Source organism: Dermacentor silvarum, unplaced genomic scaffold (assembly GCF_013339745.2).
Source record: "Dermacentor silvarum isolate Dsil-2018 unplaced genomic scaffold, BIME_Dsil_1.4 Seq171, whole genome shotgun sequence".
NCBI lineage: Eukaryota > Metazoa > Arthropoda > Arachnida > Ixodida > Ixodidae > Dermacentor > Dermacentor silvarum.
Genome location: NW_023605799.1, coordinates 23708 through 30195, shown reverse-complemented (window position 1 = coordinate 30195; position 6488 = coordinate 23708).

Here is a 6488-nt window from a genome sequence, read left to right as displayed (position 1 = left end):
CACGGGCATGGCTGACACCCAGGCGCGGATCCAGGGGGGATGTCCGGATGCCCTGACCCCCCCCTCAGATTTCTGCATCGCCCCCCCCCCCCCCCCTGCTGACACGGGGACGGCCCTGTCGCAAAAAAATATGGCCACCAGCATTTTTCAAAAGTATTTTTCGCGAATACCAGTGGTAGCAGCCATGTAGAAGTAAAGCTAGCTCGCTCACAAGCTTAGTTATATTCCGTAGGGGTGTGGTGTCGCGAAGTTGCCGTAGTTATTGTTTCTCATGAACACCTTGGACCTCCTGGCGCCGGCCGTGCCTTACTCGTCCCGTCGGTGGCGTCGAATGAACGAGGGGACGTCCCTTTTGCCAAGCACGCCGATGTCCGCGCGAGCGCCTTCGCGCCTGATCAACTTAGTTCCCCATTGGGGTGTCATCGGATGCCTCATTTGCTGTCATCGGTTCCGCGACCAACCTGCTTAATGAAAGAGATCTCTCGCTGAAGTGTTCATATATATATATATAACAACTAACAGCCTAACTAAGAACTACGCATAGACAACTTTTTTTTTTAACTGTAGCACTCATTGTGATCACAGTTACACGTTGACAATATCCAGTACGAGCACAGTACCGTTCGTACGCTACAAGTTTTTCATTGTAACTTCGCAGTTTTATTGTCGTACATTAAGCATAGGAGGCTCAAGCCCACCGGATCCGTTTATCTGAGTGGGCGTTCTCGCGGAGCGGGGCGAAGCCTCGAGCATGGGCTGCGAAATGGGGGAGCGTGACGTCAGCGGCCAACGCCAGCGCGCGGGCCTAGGATGGCGTCGCGTGGTTAGAGAAATGGGAGCAGATGCGCGCCTTGTGTAAAAGGATGACGTCGCGTGGGAAACAAAACATGAAGACGCTGGCTCGCGCTCACGGCTACTACGCTACATCGTTCTTCTTGTAGGTGGCGTCGTGAGTCTTCACACGCGGTGATTCGCATATCGTAAACAACTAGCGTAGTGGTTGCCGCGTTGAAACGAAGGTGTCTCAGCCGAACACAAAGAATCTTCTTAAGGAAATCAAGGTGTCCCAACAGAACTCCAAAGCCGGACCCGTGCTTACGCATTTATAACGAACCTGCGACAGACCATCCCAAATTTTATTTTAAGAAACAATACAGGCTGATATACCGGGTGTTCAAAATTAAGCTTTATGGTTTTCTTAAAATTAGGCACTGGGAGGCACGTGAAGACCACCTGCGCAAATAAGTTGTGTGGCCAGGGGGACACAAAGTGAGATAATTATCGCTGTCAGCAACCGAATTAACTAAAATTGAATAATTAACTTTTTATTGACTGCAGTAAGTGTGTATGTTTGTATTCAAAAGTTAGAGGCAGTCGTGTTTCTGCACAGTTTCACTTGGAAGAATTCGTCTAGCATGTCTATGCTCCGATATCCAACTCCAAATTTTAATTGTCGTTCGCATGATTACGCATGCAAGAGAGTGAGGATCAGCGCAAAGCTCCTCCCTGATGTGACGCGGCTGTTGGGTGCAGCGTTTAGTCTGACAATGCGGCGGAGGCATTGGCAAAGATAATAACTGCCCCCCTTCCCCTCACGGCTGGCGAAAAAAAAAATCGAAGAACCCGTAACCGCTGTCGTAACACGCGACCGCGCAGCCTGTAAAGATGGCGGCAGCTGCCATGCCGAGATAATGGCGCGAGCGGAGAAGCCGGAGGCCAGTGCGCGTGCGTAATGGTGACTAGACGACCGGGCATGGTCCTTGTTTGGGCTACGCAAATAAAGTGACTGCTGATTTACAAGTATTGTAAGCTTTATTGAAATCAAAAGCAACAACTGCACCATCAACAGCAGAAACCTTTTTAGCTATGCTAACGAATATTTCATACTGCCGCTTTAACTTTGGTGTTGTCATGCACAAATCTCATGACAACACTTCACCCATCAAGATGTCAATGCCCTAAAAATGTCCAAAATGCCTCCCTTCCACAGCAACGCAAAGCATAAACCGCTCTCGCGTCGAGTCGATAACTCTGCGCAGTGCAATTGAAATTTGGAGTCGGATATCTCGGAGCACGAACACGCTAGAATAATTCTTCCGACTGATACTGTGTAGAAACACGACAGCCTCTAGGTTTTCAATACTGTGAGCGCATTTTGCGCATATCGTCGTCGTCATCTGTACAAACGACTCATCATCTTGTGTGAGCGCTATTTGTGCATATCGTCGTCGTCATCTGTACATACGACACATCATCATCTTTTGTCTCGTGCGGTGCTTCGTCTCTGACTCGGGCGACTGCTCGGAAATAAAGGCATCGCATCGGTCAACGTCTCACAAGTGGTGGAGGTGCTGGGTAGGTGAAGGAGAGCGACCAGAGGAGGTTGTGTACGGTCCGGGAACGGAGGAATCTGGTCCAGGTGTCCTGTCTCGCTCAAAGTTGGCGTAGCCGCGCCTGTCACCTGGGTGACGCCCGGGAACGTAGTAATCCAACCTAGGTGCGCTGTCTCGCTCAAAGGTAGCATAGCCCCGTCGTTCATCCTGCTGACGCCGACGGCAGTAGCGAGAAATGTGGCCGCGAATACCGCAGTAGAAACAAACCGGGCGCGACGACCGCCACGGAGAGTAGTACGGCTGCGCCGGTATGTGTCGTCAGTGTTTCGCCTGCCACATCTTCCGCGTATTGTACGCCCGCAGAAGGCCACACTGGTGCTATTAAGGCCACCTTGAGTGTAGATCTCAATCCGGCCCAGACCAATGCACTCCTCACCATTTTAATGAAGCATGAAGCTTGTTTTGACGTTTCTTCGCGAGGCCTGGGTCAGACCACTGTAACTACTCATCGAATTGAAACAGACGGCTCTCGCATCATTCGCCGTCGCCCGTACCGTGTGTCACCTTCGGAGCGAAAAGTTATAGAAGAACAAGTGAACGACATGCTGACACGCAACATTATAAGGCCTTCAGCAAGCCCTTGGTCTTCTCCTGTTGTGCTTGTTAAAAAAAAAGGATGGTTCTGTGCGCTTTTGCATCGATTATAGGGCGCTCAACAAAATTACCCGTAAGGATGTTTATCCAATGCCTCGTATTGACGATGCTTTGGATACCTTACAAGGTGCCGAGTATTTCTCGAGCCTCGACTTGCGCTCCGGATATTGGCAGATTCCCATGCATGAGCCAGATAAAGAAAAGACTGCGTTTGCTACACCTGATGGCCTTTTTGAATTTAACGTGATGCCTTTTGGATTGTGCAATGCACCAGCTACGTTTGAACGTATGATAGATACAGTACTCCGTGGCTTAAAATGGAAGACCTGCCTTTGTTACTTGGACGACATTGTCATCTTTTCGTCGAGTTTCTCCCAGCACCTACAACGTCTAGACCAAGTTCTCGCGTGTCTAGCAAAAGCTGGTCTCCAACTCAATACTAAAAAGTGTCGCTTTGCAAGCCGAAGCATTAAAGTATTGGGCCACGTCGTCAGTAAGCATGGCATCCAGCCTGATCCCGATAAAATCGCTGCAGTACTGCAATTTCCGCCACCAACCGCTCTTAAAGAACTCCGCAGCTTTCTAGGACTGGCGTCCTACTTCCGCCGCTTTGTCCGTGACTTCGCCACCATCGCCGCTCCTCTACACAAACTTCTGACTTCGAGCGCGTCCTTTGTGTGGTCGAACGACTGTGAAGCCGCCTTCCAGACCCTCAAACGAGTTCTCACGTCAGGGCCCGTGCTCCGTCATTTCGATGCAACGGCCCCGACTATTCTACACACTGATGCCAGTGGGCATGGAATTGGCTGCTGTCCTGCTGCAGCGGAATCAGAAGTCCGAAGAGCAAGTCGTGGCTTATGCAAGTCGTGCTCTTTCTCCTGCTGAGCGCAACTACACGATTACAGAACAGGAATGCCTCGCCATCGTGTGGTCAATACAAAAATTTCGTCCCTATCTCTACGGCCGCCATTTCACAGTTGTGACCGACCATCATGCTCTCTGTTGGTTGTCGTCCCTGAAAAACTTGTCTGGACGCCTTGGCCGTTGGGTACTGCGCTTACAGGAATATGACTTCACTGTCACGTATAAGTCCGGCAAACAACATCAAGATGCCGACGCTTTGTCGCGCTGCCCGCTGTCCCCAAACGCCCATGCTTCACCTTCGGTATGCACGTCACCATCTAGCCACACGTCTCAGCGCACGCCCAGTAGCCCGGGACAGTCAGTTGCCTCAGTTGACTTTCTCCCGTCTACTGACCTCGTCTCACTCCAACGTACTGACCCATACTGCCGTACGCTGATCGACCGATTTACTGGCTTGGCACGACCCCCCAACAGTCGCTTAAGACGACAACTTTCGCGTTTTAAGCTTCAAGGTGGAGCGTTATTTCGATCAATCTACCATCCTTCCGGTAACCGGTGGGTGCCAGTAATACCTCGCTCACTTCGACTCCAAGTATTGGAAGCATTTCGCGACGACGCGACGGCTGGCCACTTGGGCTTTCATAAGACCTACGACCGCATCAAAACGCGTTGTTTCTGGCCGGGCCTTTCCACCTCAGTCGACAAATACGTTGGCTCCTGCGCATCATGCCAACACAGAAAACGCTCGACATCCCTTCCAGCCGGTCCTCTGCAGCCTCTACCATGCCCGTACACCCCCTTCGAAATTGTGGGCATAGACTTGTATAGACCCCTCCCACTCACGCCCGCTGGTCACCGCTGGATCGTTACCGCAGTGGATCATCTAACGCGCTACGCTGAGACAGCGGCTCTTCGCTCTGGTACTGCCTGCCGAAGTCGCCGAGTTTTTCGTGCACGGAATCGTTTTGCGCCACGGCGCACCTCGTGTCCTCCTGAGTGACCGTGGCAAGACGTTCCTATCGCATGTCCTCCGTGAAGTCCTTCAGGCCTCGGACACCATCCATAAGACCACATCATCGTACCATCCGCAAACAAATGGTCTTACGGAGCGTTTTCATCGAACTTTGTCTGACATGATGTCAATGTATGTTCGACCCGATCACACCAACTGGAACACCATCCCACCTTTTGTGACGTTTGCGTATAATACTGCCGTCCAACGTACAACCAATTACAGTCCCTTCTTCCTGGTGTACGGTCGTGCGCCGTCTTTCGTCTTGGACACTACACTCCTTTCAGCACCTGCTGCTCCATCCGCGTCTCTTCCTGAGGAATTTGCCGCTCGCCTCTCCCGGTGCCGTGAACTTGCCCGCGCCAACACCGCTATACCATTCAGGACAAAAGGAAAATTCGCTATGATGCGACGCGTCGCGTTGCTTCGTTCCGCCCAGGCGACGAAGTTCTTTTGTGGAGACCTGTTCGCGCACCGGGGCTCTGTGAAAAATTTCTCCACAGATATCTCGGCCCCTACACCGTTTTGCAACGAACTTCGGCCGTTAACTACAGCGTCACTCCTGTCAGCTCAGCTACTGACCGCCGCCGCCGCACTACGGAAATCGTTCACGTATCTCGCCTGAAACCCTACATTCGCCGTACCTACCCTTTCTAGCTTGCGGTCTTGCTGACCGCTTTCCTGAAGGGGGAGAAGTTAGTGTGAGCGAATTTTGTGCATATCGTCGTCGTCATCTGTACAAACGACTCATCATCTTGTGTGAGCGCTATTTGTGCAAATCGTCGTCGTCATCTGTACATACGACTCATCATCATCTTTTGTCTCGTGCGGTGCTTCGTCTCTGACTCGGGCGACTGCTCGGAAATAAAGGCATCGCATTGGTCAACGTCTCACAATACAAACATACCCACTTACTGCAGTCGACAAAAATAATTGTTCAATTTTAGTTAATTGGGCTGCTCACAGCGATAATTATCATCTCACTTTGTGCCCCCCTGGCCACATAACTTATTCGCACAGGTGATCTTCGCGTGCCTCCCAGTGCCTAATTTTAAGAAAACCATAAAGCTTAGTTTTGAACAACCTGCATGATCAGGCACAGCCGCCAAGCACATGGCTGTATTGGGTAACGTCCTTTTCCTATAAGCACGGAGAAACCGTACCTGGCTTCGCTACAGGTCTTCTTCCTCTTTCTGGGGTTTTACGTGCCAAAACCAGTTCTGATTATGAGACACGCCGTAGTGGAGGGCCCCGGATTAATTTTGACCACCTGGGGTTCTTTAACGCGCACTACAACGCAAGCACACGGGCGTTTTTGCATTTCGCCTACATAGAAATGCGGCCGCCGCGGCCAGGATGCGATCGCGCGATCTCGTGCTCAGCAGCGCAATGCCTGAACTGACTGAGCCACCACGGCGGGCTAGATGGCGCGAGGTAACACTCGTTTTCATGATGACAGTGGCGGCCAGGGAATAAAAACAGCGCGAACTTCTTGGCAATAAATACAAAAAAAGAAGAAAAAAAAAAGTGATTTGCCCTCTCAAGCCTTGTAGGCTACAGGTGCTGCTCTAGCCGTATAAAACGCGGGTTTATCGTGAGCAGAAACGGTGAATTTCGGTAAATGA